This window comes from Mus musculus, chromosome 6 (genome assembly GCF_000001635.26).
Source record: "Mus musculus strain C57BL/6J chromosome 6, GRCm38.p6 C57BL/6J".
In the NCBI taxonomy this organism is placed as follows: Eukaryota; Metazoa; Chordata; class Mammalia; order Rodentia; family Muridae; genus Mus; species Mus musculus.
In genome coordinates this window covers 104326092-104346447 of record NC_000072.6, presented here as the reverse complement: position 1 = coordinate 104346447, position 20356 = coordinate 104326092, and positions in this window count along the sequence as shown.

Here is a 20356-nt window from a genome sequence, read left to right as displayed (position 1 = left end):
GTGGTGCTTCAACACTCATGGATGTTTAACCATGATGGCTAGACAATTTGATATAGTCCTTTGACATGCATGCTAATTGAGAGGAATGACTTGACTTTTTACAAAGATGGAAAAAAAAATAGGGAGGAAAAAGAGGAGAAAGGGGAAGAAGCAGAGAAAAAAACCGTGATATAAAGCATCCAAAAAAGAGGATGAAGGACTGAACACACACTATAACACTGTTTTTATTTTTTGTTTTATTTTTTTGTGGGTTTTTTTTTTTTTTTTTTTTGCACAAGGTATTGAGAGACTATTTTGAAGCTGAACTGATCTGTTAAGAGACAGATGGAGCATGAAAATTCTGAAGAGAAGGCTTATGATAAGGGTAAAATAGAGAAATATTCTAGGGTAAAATAGAGAAAAAGGGATCATGGGCTGAGAAATAGTTGCCCTTGACCTTGAAGATGGGAATATTTTTCCATTCAGATAAATTAAGTCTTAAAGTAGATGGATAGGAAAAGCCTGCAGACATGTTAGATAAAGGAGAATTCTGAGAGTACTTTTAGTTATTAAAAATATTCCTGAAAAAATGTTGACATTTTCATAAAAATTATTGTTACTGAGGGTGAGAACTAGAAAGAGATAGATACAGAGAAAGAGAGAGAGAGAGAGAGAGAGAGAGAGAGAGAGAGAGAGAGAGAGAGACAGAGACAGAGACAGAGACAGAGAGAGACAGAGGGACAGAGAGAGAGACAGGGACAGAGACAGAGACAGAGACAGATAGAGAAAAGGAGATTAAGATGGTGCCATACTGGTACCAGAACCATTCTGTCAGAAGAAAAAAGGAGTAAGTATAAGATTTTTATCTCCTCTTTAGAACTTACCATATTTAATTTTTAAATGGCTTCTAGTATCAGAAAAGCATGAGAAATCAAATTAGATTTTAATACTCTTGAGTACTCATTCTCCAATTATTTTCCCGCCTTTTGAGATTTTTCTAAGTAGAAGATTAACAGTTTTCTCAGTGTTGGGAGCACTACAGTGCGTTTAGGGGATGACGCTGACACACTTTACTGAGGCTGTGCTGAATGTTCAGAGGTCAAGTTAAAGAGGAAGAAAATAGACTCTCAGCTCTAATCTAGTCCCATGGGACCTTCCCAAATTTTGCATAATGCCTTACCTTATCTTAAGAAAAAAATCTATGCAATGAGTTAAGCAAGGATTTACTCTTCTTTTTTTTTTTAATCATGTAAATCTCATTTTTAAAAGAGCTTAATATTTCATTAGGAAAGACAAAAAAAAAGTAATAATAAGCCCCAGGAAATTAAGCACAAAGGCTTTAACTGGTCTCTGTGAGAATAGCCTGCAGCCAAGCTTACGACTCTTCATCTGCTAATCTTAATATTAGCTGACGTTAATTTTGAAGTAGTTATTGCTAATATGAATTATGTATAAAAGATTAAACTATATTTATCTGCATTCTTTACAATGTTAGGGGACGGTGGCTCCCTTTGATTTACACACGTAAGTACCCCTCCACATTGGCTTGCATGCTTTCCTTCACAAGAGTCAGCAGAAAAGCATTTGCTCAAGAACACTGAAATAAGTACTCAGGTCTTGCCCATCCCTGGTACCAGATTTTATTCTCTTGTTTAACCAGTTAGATACCCAACATTTGGGGCAGGAACTTTAACACAGGCCTGGAACACAAGTAAAATAATTTCTAACATGAAAGAATCAAAAAGATCATTGCTTGTAGCAAATAGCACATTTTCAGAAATGAGACTGACTGCTCAGATGAAAATTCCAACAGTATCACTCACTAGGTGTGACTTGGGACAAACAGTATTGTTGGTCCTACTTTCCTTCCTGGGAGACAAGACAAATGCTGATTGAATAGTTCTCCCATAAGGATTAAATGAAACGGCATAAGCTAAGTCATAGCATGTAGTAGTATTGTTTTTTCAGTTCTATTTTCATAATTTAAACCACATCAAAGTACTCCTGAGCTAAATCTCAATTTTTCTTTCTTAAAATATTCAGAGATAGGTGAACCTCCTTTATAATCCAATAATCCTAAACACCTAATCTGTCCTATATGTTCTAACACTCATTTCTAAATCTGCAATATTTGGATTTCTTCCCACTAGAGCAGAAGTCCCTCAGTGACATAAAATTATAATTAAGTTATTACCACATATTCCCAGTGTTGAAAATAGCATCTTCAGACTGCTCCACCTGGAGATCCATCCCATATGCAACCACCAAATCCAGACACTATTGCTGATGCCAAGTTGTGCTTACTGACAGGATTTTGATATAGCAGTCTTCTGAGAAGCTCTGCCAGAGCCTGACCAACACAGATGCAGATAATTGCAGCCAACCATCGGTCTTAGCACAGAAACACCAATGGAGGAGTTATGGGAAGGTCTTTAGGAGCTTAAGGGAATTGCAATCCCATAGGAAGAAAAACAGTATCAACCAACCAGATCCCCCAAAGTTCCCAGGGACTAAATCAACCAAAGAGTACACATGGAGGGACCCATGTCTCCAGCTGCATGCTTATCTAGCATCAATGGGAGGATAGGCCCTTGGTCCAATAAAGGCTTGATGCCCCAGTGTAGGAGAATGCTAGGGCTGCGAGGCAGGAGTGTGTGTGTAGGTAGGAGAACACCCTCATAGAAGCAGGGGGTGGGGGGATGAGATGGGGATTTGAGGAGGGGAAAACCGGAAAGGGGATAATATTTGAAATGTAAACAAAGAAAATATCCAATAAAAAATAAATGTAAATAAATAAACTATAAATTTAAAAAAAGAAAAATAAAGAAATGAACCCTATGTAAATATCTATTGAATGAAAGAAGGAAGGAAACATGAGGGGAAGTAATCATATCCATCCCATAAAAATAAAATACAAAAACAATATTTAAAGGTAGTATCACATATATAGTACTCCACATATATAAAGGAAATAAAATACAAACATATTTTCCTACTAGTACTTTATCAATCTTTTTGTCTTAAAATGTAACAAAAATATACTTATTTCCATAGGATGAGCTTCTTCAGGAGAAAAATTTTTCTTAATTATATATACATATAAAACCAATGACTTGAATAGGGTAAAAAGCACATAAAAAAATCCCCTATGCCTTTGTATTTATTTTTTTGTAGATTTTATCGTTCCTTCAGTCCTTCCCTTCTTTTATCCATTCTTTCTTTTTCTTCCTTTTTTGTCCTTTCTCTTTCACAATCTCTTCACACACTCCCTCTTTCTCCTACCTTCCTTTGTCTCTTAACTACTTCCTTTCTTCTCAAATTGCTGAGGCATCACCTTTCTATGTGTATGCTAGGTTGTTTTCAAGCTCAGAATTATCTTGGTTAGTCCTTCTCAGGGTCAAGTTTAAAGGTGTAAACCACAACTTCTGTCTTTATAAATGCCATTTATGACAACCAAGGGTACTACTGTCTCGCCACAGCTTCCTCAGAAGTAGAACCCATAGCACTGGAAAGGGATCAACTCAGCTAGCTGGAGTCTAAGAGATGTCTGATTCTTAGTTCTGGGAATGACACCAGTAGCCTTTTTCAGTCAGTCCACAGGTTTGCTAACTAAGAGTGGCAATAGGAAGAGACTATTTGAATTATTTAGATGACATTTAGTTTTAAAGAAGGGAAGAACACAAAACAATTGTATGTAAAAGGGACAGTAAGGATCCAAATAGCAGACAGCACAAATATGCATCATCCATAAGTCATTTGTGGTTTAGAAAGAAGTTCTTACGTATATGGAGAACATGCTTAATAGAAATGAGAAATGGGAGAAAAAGGTCTCCTAATACAGGTGACCAATTACTCAGTTTTTGAGCATCGAAGATAGGTATGCTTCATGATTAATAAACCCCACACAACTGTCTTCATTAACAAATGTTCACAGGGTACTTCCTGTAGCTTCTGATTTTCTCTTTCTGCCCCTCCAGGACTTATGCTAGGCATGGAAACATCTCTTGACCAGCTGTGCCATCCATACATTTATACAGGAATATTAGGGATTTACTTATCACAGCACTTAGGATTCCTGAGTATATGTATTTATAGCAACAACTCATCTGAGTTCACCTCTGAGAGCTCTAATCTTGTTTAGATTCTTGTCACAGATATTAACATTATCATTCAGTCCCTAGTGCCACTCAGTTCTGATGAGGACTATTGTACCCAATGTTAGATATCATGGGAAGAAAAAAAAAAAAAAAAGGAAGATTACATAGCACAGTGTGCTTGTCCTTCATGACAGTTTTCCTCTACTGTGGACTGAAGGAAGCTGGAGTAATCACCATCAAAAAGATTCCAGTTGCACATAGCTAATTTATATCCTTGGACCAGAGAAAGAGTTGTAAACACATGGGTCACAAGGTTTCAGTAAGACCTATTAGTAATACTCATATATCTATACAACTTCTCCCTCCCCTTTATTTATTTATTTATTTATTTTGGTTTTTTGAGACAGGGTTTCTCTGTATAGCCCTGGCTGTCCTGGAACTCACTTTGTAGACCAGGCTGGCCTCAAACTCAGAAATCTGCCTGCCTCTCCCTCCTGAGTGCTGGGATTAAAGTTGTGTGCCACCACACCCAGCTCTCTCTCCCCTCTAGAATGCTTTGCATTCTAAAGAAGAACATTTGAAACTAAATGAGAATTGTCCTTGTCTAAAGAAAATGCAGGGACAAGAAAAATAGGAAGGTTGATATTATCAATTAACCAGATTTTTCAGAGCTCCCAAGGACAAAACTACCAACCAGGGCTAATCCATGACATCCACTACCTGTGTAGCAGAGGACAGCCTCATCTGGCATGATTGGGTGGGGAAGCTCTTGGTCCTGTGGACACTTGATGCTCTAGAGAAGGAGGGGTGTTAGAGCAGGGAGGTGGGAGTCAATGGGTGGGTGCAGGAGCACCCTTTTAGAGGCAATGGGGAGAGGGATGTAGTAGGGAGGATCTGTGGAGGGGAGACCCAAAAGGGGGACAACATTTGAAATGTAAACAAATAATAGGATTAATAAGTAAAAGAAACCTTCTAAGATTAAAAGGGAAAGTGATTAGCAAAAGAAACAAGGAGAGGCCCTTGGTCTTATGAAGGTTCTATGCCCCAGTATAGGGGAAGGCAAAGGCCAGAAAGCAGGAGTGGGTGGGTTGGTAAGCAGGGGGAGGGCAGAGGGGACAGGGCATTTTTGGAGGGGAAACCAGGAAAGGGGATAACATTTGAAGTGTAAATAAAGAAAATATAAGAGAAGAGAAGAGAAGAGAAGAGAAGAGAAGAGAAGAGAAGAGAAGAGAAGAGAAGAGAAGAGAAGAGAAGAGAAGAGAGTAGGGGAGGGGAGGGGAGGGGACAGGAGGAGGGGAGGGGAGGGGAGGGGAGGGGACAGGAGGGTGGAGGGGAGGGGAGGGGAGGGGAGGGGAGGGGAAGGGAGGGGAGGAGAAGGGAAGGGGAGGGGAGCGGAGGAGAAGGGAAGGGAAGGGAAGGGAAGGGAAGGGAAGGGAAGGGAAGGGAAGGGAAGGGAAGGGAAGGGAAGGGAAGGGAAGGGAAGGGAAGGGAAGGGAAGGGAAGGGAAGGGAAGGGAAGGGAAGGGAAGGGAAGGGAAGGGAAGGGAAGGGAAGGGAAGGGAAGGAAAGGAAAGGAAAGGAAAGGAAAGGAAAGGAAAGGAAAGGAAAGGAAAGGAAAGGAAAGGAAAAGGAAAGGAAACCACACAAACTAGAAAGATAAAAAGATTAGGCAAATACTCTTCTCACAATGCATAATAAACTGAGTTCAATATAACTGATTCCATCATGTTCTCTGATATCCACAACTTGCCATCCCATATTCAATGAAAACACACGTAAAATAAATTTTTAAAAGTTAGAATTAAAAACAAAATGTTAGATCAAGCATAACTATCAGTACTTGCCAGAAAGACTAACACCCCTCTCTTCAATCTGCTTTAACTGCAATCGAGACAGTGCACAAAAGAAAAGTACTGACTGAATGTGGACTTAATATCAATTTTAGATAAAAGCAGAAGAAGCAATTATTTGAGAAAAGGAGAAGTAACAAGAGTGAAGGGGCAGAAGAGAAAAATATGGAATGATACAAATTAATTAATTTGTAAAAAATGCTTAAGAATATACACTAGTGATACTCAAAGTTCTAATTTATTGGTTTGTATGGTTATATTATTTAAATCTAGAGAAATTATAACCCTAGCCTGAAATAATAAAAGTGAAGAATTGGTATAGCTCATGTTGTTTTGAAACAATAAATAGGCAATGTTTCTTAGAGATATTATGCCACCTTTGGGGGTACACTTAATGGACTTCTTATAATCCATCCTAATTAGACAGCCTTCTCTTTACCTTTCTTTAATCTCCTTTCTCTCGATCTCTCCCTCAAAATAATGATTCTTCATTCATTAAAACATAATTAACTGAATAAAAATTACTTCTAACAAGGTGAGCAGGCAGGCTTAAGAAAATCAGACTATTGATTGTCATTTAGCTGGTGTGCAGTAGGGAGGTGATAAACTACAGGCGGTGTGATCATCTGCCTGCAGGATCATGCGATGTAAATGGCAAAATTACACCAGGCTTGTGTCTGTAGAAAATGACACTCCTTTCAAATTACAATTCCAGCTCCTCCAGTGGCAGCAATGGCCATCATCAATATGAGAAAATGTTCAGGATCACAGGAAATGCTGTCCTGCGTTTTTCTTCCTTCCCGATACTGCTCTCTGCTTTCCCAAATGAGATAGCTGAGTAGTTGCTGGATAGTTTCCTAATGATTAAGGATGCTCTCCACGCTAAGCCATATGTTTTGCTGCTGGTTTGTTGGGAATCTAATGAAAAGACAGATACCTCTCTACAGGAGAACCGTGTTTAGCCAATGCCCTTTCCCCTCATACTGATTAAATCAGGAAGCTTAAAAGAGTTCTGCCTTCACGATACAAGTAGTTTGAGCCCTATTGGCATTGAGTTTAAACACTGAAAACAAAATATTAGTTTTGGGTCCGGAGTGTATTCATAGCCCAGACTGTCTCCAACAAGCTTATCTGGAAGACTGTTTATGTGAAAGAAATTGCTATGATCAATCACTCTGCAGTGAGGGTTTACGCAGAATGCTGAATTGAGAAATGTTTTCCATTGGCCCTTGTTCAGCAAGAGACAGGAGCCCTACAAGTGAGCAGTTATAAATACCCAGAGAGGGAAGTACAATTTATGTTCTAGACTTTTTTTTTTTTCAGTTGTTGTTATGAGACCTCATGTTTCGGGATCATTTTTTCTCCCCTCTAACTCATATTATGCAGTCTCCACAGACAAGAAGGCAATTGCAGATGTCCAACGTTGGCTATCTAAGTATTTCTGAAGCTTGTATTTTTCATGAACTATAAGAAAAAAATTTCAGAAATTCTCAATGTGTTCTGTAGAAATGAATTCCATTTCTTTTCTTTCTCCAAAGCCACATGAGGGCAGCCAGAATCATTATCACCATCTCATAAATACACTGAGAAACAGAGAACGCTTGTGTTAGAGAAATCTCTTCAAAGAAATCGCAAAGAGATGAAATGGAAAAAGAATCCTGATTTCCAGATATGATGATGAATCATATGGCTGAGAGCCATTTCTAGATGTGTTTCTATTAGAACCAGTAACATTTCATACACTAGGGTAGGTTTTTGAAATTGCAAACAGTGAACAACTTTGGGCACTTTTGTGGAGTTTGAAGCAGGCAACCTTTGATATTCTGTTCTCATATCACTCTCTGTCTTTCTAACCAACTGTATTAGTTCCTTTTTCTATTCCTGTGATTAAATAAAGGTTTGTTATGACTCTTCATTTGAATGCACTGTCTATCATGGTAGGGAAACCATGTAGGAGGCACCCTAGCTGTAGCAGCATGAGTGTGTGGCAGCTGGTCACACGGCTTGCACTGATCAAAAGCAGAGAGCAATGTGTGCTGATACTCATGTTCTATTTGTTTTTCTTTTTAATTAAGACAGGACCATAGTTCCTGGAATAGAACCACTTGTTGAAGGTAGAATTTCTATCTTTAATCAAATTTCTTTGGGAACACTCCGACAGATACACACAGAGGTTTGTTTCCTAGATGTAACCCAAACCTATGTTCTTCCAACCTCTATTTATCCAGGTATTTAGAAATATGTGTAGATCTATCCTCCAACTATCTGTTGTTTTGAGGCTCCCAGTATTCTTTCAGCGGATTCATATTTGGTACCCTTCTACTTAAACTCACCCTTCTCAATGACTCTTCTTATTTTGGAGAAATACTCTGAATATATTTTTCTATTGCTTCTCAGCTTCATTAACATTTTTTGTTCAATATATTTTGTCAGTTTTGTCTAGGTATTCAAAGACCGCTTGTATCTGGCTTAAAAAAAAAAAAAAATCCAGTCTTCTTTGGGTCTGTATTTTCTTTTGTTAAAGCTGTATAGCCTACCCAAATACTTTCTAGTTTACAGATTTCCTACTCTCTTTTCCAAATACAAAAGGCCTTTATTGCACTTAAACTTATCATCCAAGCAATGTTACGATCACAGCTTTTGAGCTGAGAAAACAATTCACTTGATGAAATGCATATATTGCAACAACTAATACTTGAGCTCTTTACAACCTCACTCCTTCTGTTTCTGTTTCTCTCTGCCTCTCTGCCCTCTCTCTCTCTCTCTCTCTCTCTCTCTCTCTGTGTGTGTGTGTGTGTCTCTCTCTGTCTCTCTCTGTCTCTCTGTCTGTCTCTCTGTCTCTGTCTCTCTGTCTCTGTCTCTCTGTCTCTGTCTCTCTGTCTCTCTGTCTCTCTGTCTCTCTCTCTCTCTCTCTCTCTCTCTCTCTCTCTCTCTCTCTCTCTCTCTCTCTCTCTCACACACACACACACACACAGGTTTAAAAGCTCTACTATAATCCCAGTGCCAATGAAATGGAAACATGAACATTCTGAAGCTTGATGGTTAGCAAGCCTATACTGCTTGGCAAATTCCAGGCCAGTGAGAGATCCTGCCCCTCTGATAAATGAAAATAGATGACACCAAAAGTTGTTCTATGGCTTTTGACCACCTGCACTCACATATTCATGCATATCTCCATGCACACAATTATTCACACTCACAAGGTCTGAGAACATCATGACACATCTCTCTATCTTCTGGAGAGAAAACACTATCTACATTCCCATAGTGTCAATCATCTCACCTGTATAAGCCAATCTGAGGTTTCTCAAGCTTGCCCAACTGGAAGAACCACTTGTCATCCATGTGAAGATTTGTCCCTGATTGGTTCTGATTTGTAGATTACATTTGTTCTAAATGAAATTCAAGAACTGTTCTGTTTTACCAAATCCAATGAAGCAATCAAAGCCTACTTAGCACAGTTCTCAATATCTCAATACACTCCCTCTTCTGTTAATAAGTGAGTAACTGGGTTTAAGAAAATTGAGGTTCGCCAGTTAATGTTTTATTTTCATCCCACACATCTGTGTTAGAAAGTAGTCAATTAGTGATGCAGCCTTGGGTTTGACAGTTTTCATAACATGGTCAGCAGTGTATTTTTTTTTCTCTTGCTTTGTTGACCCCGTATCATCCAGATTGAAAGATTTACCTTTTTCACCTTGTCCTTGAAATGGCCCTGTCTCAGTGCCCAGGAGAATTCTTCCTCCAAGCTTCATTGACCCCTGTATTTTTATCTTTATGAATGATTTAGTAAGGTTCTCCCTACACAATGTACTTTTATCTTGTTTAACTCAACATGAGCTTCATGTTCTGGACAATTCTAAAATAGGACATTGTTGAAAAATCAAAATACTGAGAAACAAAACACATCAATAAACAGTGAATATAATTCTGCTGCACATCTGTCACAAGGAGCCAAAGAGTTCAAAGGCCTATTTACTTCTTCACTGACATCAGTACAGAAAATAACAATACTACAAGTATAGCATAGTGTCATTATGAATCATTTGATGACTTTTTTCCTACCAGTCATTTTTGGTTCGATCCTAGGTCTCTGGTCTACCCATCTCTGGTTCTTTGCCATCCAGTCAATGTTAGGCATGAGTTCCCTTTTATGGTGAGGGTTTCATATTGGAGCAGTCATTGATTTGCCCCCTCCCACAAGTTCTTTGCCATCTTTATACCAGTACATCTAGAACATATGACAGTTTTTAAGTCAAGGGTGTTTGTGACTGGGTTGGGGTGGATGTCTCAGTCCCTCCATTGGAAACCTGGCCTCGTTACACAAGATGTCCTGTTCAGGTTCCATATCCCCCATTACTAGGGGACTTTGCTAGGGTCACCCTTGTAGATTCCAGGAACTTTCCACCACACTAGGTTTCTGTCTAGCATAATTGTCACCAGAGAGACTTCATATAGCAACTGATAGAAGCAAATGCAGAGACCCACAGCCCAACATTAGATGGAGCCCAGGGAATCCCAAAGAAGGGGAGGAAGCATTTTAGGAGTCAATGAGATTGAGGGGACTACAAAAAGAGGGCCCACAGAATCAAATAACCAGAGCTCAAAGCAGATCCCAGCAACCAAAGCAAAACTCAGGGAGCCTCCTAGGTCCTCTGTATGTGTGTTTTGGTTGTTTAACTTGGTCTTCTTATGGTCTTCTAACGGTAGAACTTTGGTGTGCCTCTGACTCGTTTCTCTGCCTTTGGGATCTTTTTCCTTCTTCTGGGTTGCCTTGTCCAGTCTTCTTAAGAAAGTATGTGTCTTCAATTATTATTACTTTTTATGCCATGTTTGGTCAATATCCCTCGATGGCCTATCTATCAGAGCTTTTCTGAAGGAAACCAGAGGAGGAATGGGCTGGAGGTAAGGAAACACAGTGGGGAACGGGAAGGACAGAAAGGAAGGGAAACTTAGAATGTAATACATGAGAGAAGAATTTAAAAACTACAAAAGAATACTACTAGTACCCATCAGAATCCAAATTTTAACACCTACAAAAATGTTCCTTAGAGAGCTACATACAGCCTAGCAGCCAATAAGTTCCTTAATTTGTATTTCTGATTCCAATTTAGAGCCAACTAGACAGTCTTATATTCATCCTTATTCAGTTGGGACACTCTTTCTTCTAGTGTGACCACATTTCTTATGACAGCTTTCAAGCAGGCCAGGCCTGAAGGCTTTCTTTATCTCCCTTCTCCTGCTTTTGAGCCTCATCCAGAACATAAATGATGGTGTTGTATACCAGATGTTTCCTGGGAAGACACAACATACCCAAAAAAGGCAGGCAAAACCAGACCAAATTAATAACTGCACCAGTGTTCTCCTTGGTGAAATAGGTGTATTTTTTTGGGGGGGGTTGTTTTGTATGTGGGGGATGTTGCCCATAGAAATATGAGAGGAAGGTTAATTATAAAAGCAGAGTGAGCACGCACGCCACAGAAGCAACAGAGCTTCTTGGACAGGATCACTTGTGTCTTCATCTTCATCCAGGAGGCAGAGCTGAGCTCCAGACCTCTGTGCACCTTCCCTGCCAGAGGAGAGCTTGCCTGCCGAGAGTGCTCTGACAACTGGGACTAAGGAGAGAGTTGGACTCCCAGGAGTGCTGACAAAGGCTAACAGAATCACAGGAGAAACAAGCTCCAGCCAGAGACAGCTAGAACATCAAACACCAGAGATTACCAGATGACTAAAGGCAAATGTAAGAATCTTACTAACAGAAACGAAGACCATTCAGAATCATCAGAACCCAGTACTCCCACCACAGCAAGTCCTGGATAATCCAACATGCCCAAAAAGCAAGATTAAGATTTAAAATCATATATCATGATGCTGGTAGAGGATTTTAAGAAGGGTATTAAATACTCACTTAAAGAAATACAGGAGAACACTGCTAAGCAGGTAGAAGTCCTTAGAGGAAGTACAAAAATCCCTCAAAGAATTACAGGAAAACACAGCCAAATAGGTGATAGAATTGAACAAAACCATCCATGATCTAAAAACGGAAGTAGAAACAATAAAGAAAACCCAAAGGGAGACATCTATGGACATAGAAATCTTAGGAAAGAAATCAGGAAGCATAGACGTGAGCATCAGCAACTGAATACAAGAGATAGAAGAGAAAACCTCAGGGGCAGAAGATTGCATGGAAAACATGGACATGGACACAATAATCAAAGAAAATGAAAAATGAAAAAAGATCCTAACTCAAAACATCCAGGAAATCCAGGAGACAATGAGAAGACCAAACCTAAGGATAATAGGTATAAATGAAAATGAAGATTTTCAACTTAAAGAGCCAGTAAATATCTTCAACAAAACTATAGAAGAAAACTTCCCTAACCTAAAGAAAGAGATGCCCATGAACATACAAGAAGCCAAAGAACTCCAAATAGACTGGACCAGCAAAGAAATTCCTCCAGACACATAATAATCAGAACAACAAAAAAAAAAAGCACTAAATTAAGATAGAATATTAAAATCAGAAAGGGAAAAAGGTTAAGTAACATATAAAAGCAGACCTATTAGAATTACACCAGACTTCTCACCAGAGACTATGAAAGCCAGAAGATCCTGAACAGATGTTATACAGAGCCTAAGAGAACACAAATGCCAGCCCAGGCTACCATACCCAGCAAAACTCTCAATTACCATAGATAGAGAAACCAAAGTATTCCATGTCAAAACCAAATTTACACAATATCTTTCCATGAATCCAGCCCTTCAAAGGATAATAAAGGGAAAACTCCAACGCAATGAGGGAAATTGTGCCCTAGAAAACATAAGAAAGTAATCCTTCAACAAACCTAAATGAAGATAGCCGCAAGAACAGAATCCCAACTCTAACGACAAGAATAACAGGAAGCAACAATTACTTTTCCTTAATATATTTTAATATCAATGGACTCAATTCCCCAATAATTGGCTACATAAACAGGACCCAACATTTTGCTGCATTCAGGAAACACACCTCAGGCACAAAGAAACTACCTCAGAGTAAAAGGCTGGAGAACAATTTCCCAAGCAAATGGTCTGAATAAAGAAGGTGGAGTAGCCATTCTAATATTGAATAAAATCGACTTCCAACCCAAAGTTATCAAAAAAGACAAGGAGGGGCACTTCATACTCATCAAAGGTATACTTCATTCATTCTTAGAATAGGGAACAAAATACCCATGGAATGAGTTAGAGAGACAAAGTTTGGATCTGAGATGGAAGGAAGGATCATCCAGAGTCTTCCCTACCCAGGGATCCATACCATAAACAACCACCGAACCCAGACACTATTGCATATGCCAGCAAGATTTTGTTGACAGGACCCTGATACAGCTATCTTTAGTGAGGCTATGCCAGTGCTTGGCAAATACAGAAGTGGATGCTCACAGTCATCTATTGGATGGAACACAGGGCCCCCAATGGAGGAGCTAGAGAAAGTACCCAAGGAGCTAAAGTTGTCTGCAACCCTGTAGGAGGAACAACAATATGATCTAACTAGTACCCCCAGAGCTTGTGTCTCTAGTTGCATATGTAGCAGAGGATGGCTTAATCGGCCATCAATGGGATGAGAGGCCCTTGGTCTTGTGAAGATTATATGCCCCAGTACAGGGGAATACCAGGGCCAGGAAGCAGGAGTGGGTGGATTAGAGAGCAGGGCAGGGGGACGGTATAGGGGCTTTGTGAATAGCATTTGAAATGTAAATGAAGAAAATATCTAATAAAAATTTAAAAAAAGAAAAATATGTCTATGTACTATATACAAAATAAATGAATGTGTATATGAAATAAATGAATGAATGAATAAATAAATAAATAAATAAATAAATAAATAAATAAATAAAAGCAGAAACAACTCAAAAACAGCTGCATCTCCAAAGCCCACCACAGTATGCCTGAAGGTTCACAAAAGCTGGAATCTTAGTTCATACTTTACAGCAAGCAGGCAGCTCAACAGTTTGGAGAGTCCTTTCCAGGTGGTTCAGTGGTCTGAGCCTTTTCCAGGCAGTTCAGTTGGCCTTTGTTTTTGTTATTTGTCTATTCTTATAATTGTTTACTTGTTGCTTGTTTCTTCCAAGCATGTCAGGTGTTTTCTGCTTCTTCCAGATGCCTGGCCTGTCACACTGACTCTCAGTAGTCTTTTCTGATTTTGTACGCTGAGAGATGGAGCAACTAGTGAATCGGTTCAGTTTTAGAGACTTCCTGGTGCTATTTTGAGTTATTGAAGCTCTTAATGGGCTTTCCTTTAGTATACAAAATGTTTCAATCTTGGGGAAAACTTTTAAACAGCACATGACAGCCCACTCTTGCTATTGTGCTCAATGCTAACTAGCTTTTACCTTGCTTTCTTTAGGTTTTAATGTATTTACACTGTGCTCTAAAAATAATTATGTTTTTGTTTGTTTTTAATGTTCTTTGGTACTCAAATAGGAGAGCAAACCCAGGCTTAGTCTTTATTAGTTATCTACTTCTAAATTATAAATCCCAAACTACTTACTAAACTAGAGATTTCCATTTCTCAGGATTCTTTGAGTTGTTTCCATTATTCTCCCCCAGGACTTATCTCTGAGCACTGTGACTTGGATGCAGCAAGTAGGGTTTGGGGAAATAGAATCAACAAGGATGACTAAGACACATGGACTCCCCTCCTCATCTAGTCCTTTAGTTCATAACACAATAGTACTAATGCAGCAAAGGCAGAATCTACAATGGGACAGTGTAGTTTCCAGAACTAACACACAGTCTCTCTGTGTACTGGCTAGTTTTGTGTCAACTTGACACAGCTGGAGTTATCATAGAGAAAGGAAATGGCTCCATGAGATCCAGCAGTAAGGCATTTTCTCAATTAGTGATCAAGGAGGAAAGGCTCCCTGTGGGTGGGACCTATAAGGTAGTCTTCGGTTCTAAAAGAGAGCAGGCTGAGCAAGGGGAAGCAAGCCAGTAAAGAACATCCCTCCATGGCTTCTGCATCAGCTCCTGCTTTCTGACCTGTTTGAGTTCCAGTCCTGACTTCCTTTGGTGATCAACAGCAGTATGGAAATGTAAGTTGAGTAAACTCTTTCCTCCCCAACTTTCTTCTTGGTCATGGTGTTTGTGCAGGATGAGAAACCCTGACTAAGACATTCTGACTCATGTTATTGTACAATGTAATTTACAAATTAAACATAACACAAGAGAGGTACTAGCTTTTTATGAATTCACAGGGAATAATACATTCTAAATGGACATTCTTACAAAAGTCAGAGAGAGATTTTCTTGAGTATTTGATACTCAAGAGAATGCATAATATACTGCCAGGGAGATTCACCAATCCCTTAGAGCCCCTCTTCCCTCTTATCTTTCCTCCTCTTCCTCCCTCCCTCCCTCTCTCCTTCCCTCACTCCCTTTCTCTCTCCCTCCCTCCCACCTAATTTTCCTTACTGCCATTTTTATGTGTTTCCCTTCCTTCCTCCTTGCTGCCCACTTTGCCACTCTTCTTTTTCTGACTTTCCCCATTGATTTAGATAATAAATATGTGCTCCCCTTTAAATAGTTTAAGGTACAGATCTGTAATGCTATACAAAACAGGCTGAGGGAAATTATTGTTTTCCATTTTGAGAAAATTAGAAATAATTTCTAGAATTTCTAATTATTTTTGAACAATAAAGTCCTATGCCCCATTAAATGTATGTGGAAATATTTATATGCAACAAACAAACAAACAAACAAACAAACAAAAAACACAAACCAAACCAAACCAAGCAAACAAACAAACAAACAAAACACAACTAGAGGATTTGGACTTTGAAAGGAGAACAAGACAAGGCCTTACTTTCTGGGTACAGTTTCATCAGACAAGGATGAGGAATAGAGTTTGAGTTAAGGGAAATAGGGCAAGCAATGGTAAAGAATCTACTTTAATTACATATATATATATATATATATATATATATATATTACAAAGAAGAGTTATGAATAAACAAAAATGATATTCTAGAGAACTGAAAGATATGAAGCTATAAAATAATTTCTTTATCAGCAAGCACCAGGATCTTTTGATCCTAGTCACTCCTGGTGCTTGCTGATTAATTTTTACTATATAATAATGTTGGATGATTTTCTAGTGTCCATTGTATCAAGTATAGACTCCCCAATCTAACTCACTGTCACATACATATACACAGCATCACCAATGGTCTTCACATCACATCAATTTTTAAAAGTCTATCCAGCTGTGCAAAGGGCATGTTTATATCCTCTTAGCAGGCACAGGTCTGTTTAAAGTCTGGCTATGTTGTCCACTAGGCTGCCAAAAGAGTCACCAGGCTCTGTGGCTGGAACAAGACAATCATCTAACATACAGTTTTGGAGATTAGAAGCAAAGACTGAGCCAGGTTTCTGAAGGATTTTTCTTCTCCTGCAAAGATCAGAGTCATATTGAGTTAGTTTCACCCCCAAAGCTTTGCTTTCAGTTAATGGCCTCTCTAATGATCCTAAGTCAATGATCAGGCCATCCTACGATACAATAGGAGTCAGGAAATAAGCATGCATATTGAGGAGGCATCATTCAAAGTAACATTACCCCAGCCTGGTTTCGTTGCCTAAGCTCTCAAATTTCTATTCCATTAAGTTTTATTCTTAGAACTGTATATTTGTATCTCTATCCCACATTATCCTAAATCCCACCATTTTCCAATCCTGACATCACCATGTTTTTGTTCTTCCTTGCACAATGTATGCAGTCAGGCCCTTCTCTATTCCCTGAACCCTTCTAAATGTGTATACATTCCTAAGTGAGCTCCTGTAATGCGTTGAAAACTTATTTTGCCCATGTTTGTATCTGTCAAGTCATGTTTCAGTTCTAATATGTGAGGAAATGGGTAGCATTTGACTATGAGATGTCCATATCTAATGTATACAATTTTTTATGTATCTAAAATAGAACATATCTAGAAGGGATCTTCCCTGAACCTGTCAGTTTACTAATTATAAGCCTATATAGAACTCTAGTTAGACACACAGAGACAAGTTTGAAAGAGTGGATGACTTATCTTTTTAGATGACACTAAACCATGAAATGGCATTTCCAGTCCAATAATAGCATAAAAGTTACTAATACTTTATATAAACCCATATTACCAGCATATGTTAATTAAGAAATGTATCTTTATAACCAGTGATATCTGTCATTTAGTCCCAAATTATAGCTAAGAAAACTGACACTTACAGATGAAGTACATTCTCTAAGCTTTGACTGACTGATACCGGCCTCTAAATCTCTTGATCTGAGTGGTCCTACCTTAATGTTATGAGTTTACCAGGGAGGGTGTCGGCCTATGCTTTGCTGATCAGTGCTTCTTATGAAAACTTGCAGCCTGTTTTCATGATTCTATTTTTCAAGCACAGGTCAGTGCAGTTTAGAGTCAGATGGTTTAATTTTCCATTGATGTGATGTGTTGATGAACCAAAACCTTTCCTTCATTTAATAAACAAGGCAATTTTTCTAAGCCTTTGGAGTGGGGTGTCAAAAAGACTGACATTGGATGATGCTTTCATGGAGTTAACTTAGAATCTGTCCATCAACTGAATCTCCATTAGATCCATTTAGCTAGGTTTTCTTGTCATCTACTCTTTTTTTTTTTCCTGATGAGAAAATAAAACATAAACTAGCAAACAAACAAAAACACTAATAATAACAACAACAATTTCTGTTTTTATTAAACTTAAAGATTATAAACCACTCACAGAATTACAACACTAAATCTTATTGATTTCTGGTGGTGTGAGTACGTGTTTTAAGCATTAATGAAATTTTATGAGGAGTGAGTAATTCAAGTTGAGCTCCAGGTATACATTAGTGAAAAATGTTCTTTTGGTCTGTTACTTTATTAATGAGCTATTGAAATTCTTGTCACCCCTCAGTACCCACATAAATAATCTCTTACAGTCTGCCCAATTATTTTAATTGCAATTAATCTCTTCCCTAGAACATAATTCCCTTTACACTTTTTGTTATCTTCTCATATATTTTAAATGTTTCACTATTCTAGAAGTTTGTCGGTGCATATATTCACATCCAGGTCAGTATAAGTAACAGAAAAGAGCAAAACATTTTGCTATTATCATGTCCTCATGTTCATATTTCATGTTTGGTGTTTTATTGGTTTGTATGTATTTTTCCTAAGTCAAGAAAATGCTTTTTTCCTTTAATGTGTTGTGTTTATTTCTTAAATGCTAAAAATACCTTTTACACATCATCTGAATTTTACAGTTCTTAAAGAAATGATCATAAAATCAAAACTCCATGTTAATAATTATGTCTTTCCTCAGTTTCTTGCCAGGTCATTTTAGTACGAACTAGGATTTTGGGGAAAGGACAATGTCCAAAAGCAAATTGTCTGATTCAAATCAACTTTTGTAGTTAACCCACAAACATCATTTAAAAACACTGCTTAAATGATTTTTCTCACACCCTTAAATTTGAATTCAATATAGTATCATTGCTTCTGTGTATTAGAAGTTATAATACTTAAGCAAGTAATAAAATTTCTTTATCTTAAGCCTATGTCATGGACTCCTGGACTTGACGAACAAAATAGTGTACTAATTCATATTGGACCTTATCATGGCACATTTCAGAGATTATGAAAATGAGGACCAGAAATGTTATTTAACTGTTTAGACATTTACATGATTTCTATGCATATAATTGGAGCAACAGCTGCAATGGCAGAGAATAATCTATAAAGATGCTAACAAAGCTGCCTTAATTAAGGACACTGATGAAGTTGGCTCCTTCAACAGAGATACAATAGTCATGTCCCTGTACTTAGTCTAGTTTGTTTCCTTGTCACTCATCCATGTCAATTCAAAGTGGTCATCAGCCCCCTGAAATCTCTTCAACTGGCACACCCCAACTGTTCTAACATTTATCTATCTCCAGTAGTACATATGCCCATATCTTGCAAGTATAATTGGGAACCCTAGTAGTTCCTGTTATATTTTGAGTGTATCTACCAATACTGTTGGAACTCCATGTTATTATTTTATCCTACATATCTCACTTAGAATGAATATCTTTTTTTTCATTTAGCTTTGTTCTTAATTCTGATCCCTCTCAGATGAGACAAGTTAAATAAACAGAACCAACACTGAGAATATTAATGCATTGTGACTCAATTACTTGTAAGAACATCAATTTCATGTCTCATGTAATTCACCACCTGTGCTATCTGATATCCCTTGGCCTATCATGAAGTAGTGCGTGGGAAACAAATGACTGCTTCCCAGTGTGAAATCCTGTCAGTGGGGTTATTTAAAATGTCAATGTCCAGAGGTATGTTAAGATCAAAGCAATTGCCAATTTGCCTCATTAGGCATCTGTTTAACCTGCTTCACCTAACAGATTTTGCCTTTAAATGAGCAGTCAAACATATAACTTTTATAATGTACCCAACATGTAAGAGGGCTGGAGTAATCTATGCAGCCCTAATGAAATCCTAGGGTTTTCATAAGCCCTTCAGTATTGAAACTTGGAAAGGAACCTACCAGGATTTGTGAGCAAAGTGCTTTAAAGAATTGAATAGGATGATTGATTATTAAAACACAGAAGATTTATAATTTGTTCCTAGAACTAGAACTGGGATGCTAAAGAGATGACATATGCCCATAAATAAATGATATTACATAAAAGGAAATGGGTCAACATTGTTAACAAACTAAAAAAAACTACTTTCATTATCAGGACATATAAAACATACCATAGCTTAGCAAAACATGATGGTTGAAAGGGAATCAATATTTTCTGTTTGTTTTGGAAAACGTATATTAAGAAAGAAAAACAATTTCTTCCTTTAAAAGTTCTGTAGTATCATGAGCAGAGAGTGATAATCTGAAAGACAACAAGGGTGTAGAGTTTCTAACTATATTTCCCTCACACTATGCCTCAGATCATCTTGGTTTAAGAGTGGATTGTGTTTCTGTGGCATTCATTACAGAGGCTGACTTCTTCCAATAATCGGGTGCTGTGTTTCAGAACAAGAGGGACAAGAGAGGGAATAAGGAGTAGAGAATGCAATTGGCAGGCAATGTCCAGTGAAAGAAGCTGTTAACCAACTTGTGAGAAAACAAACACCTTTCACCTGAAAAAAAAATGAATACAATAATAGTTATCAGGCAACACTGAATCTAGAGTAGTCTGAAATGGAACAAAATCGAGCTTCTTCGTATTAAGATGGTGCCGTGGAGTTGCCAATAGGAAGTCATCCACTTGCTAGTTCCTTATCAGAGACATTGGTAGTCTGAAATTAAACTTGCAAACTTTGGGCTAAGCAAAACCTGTTGTTAAAATCAGAGATGTCATCAAATCAAATGACAATGGAAACATCTAGGTATTTAAGGGACAGTACAGATGGACTAT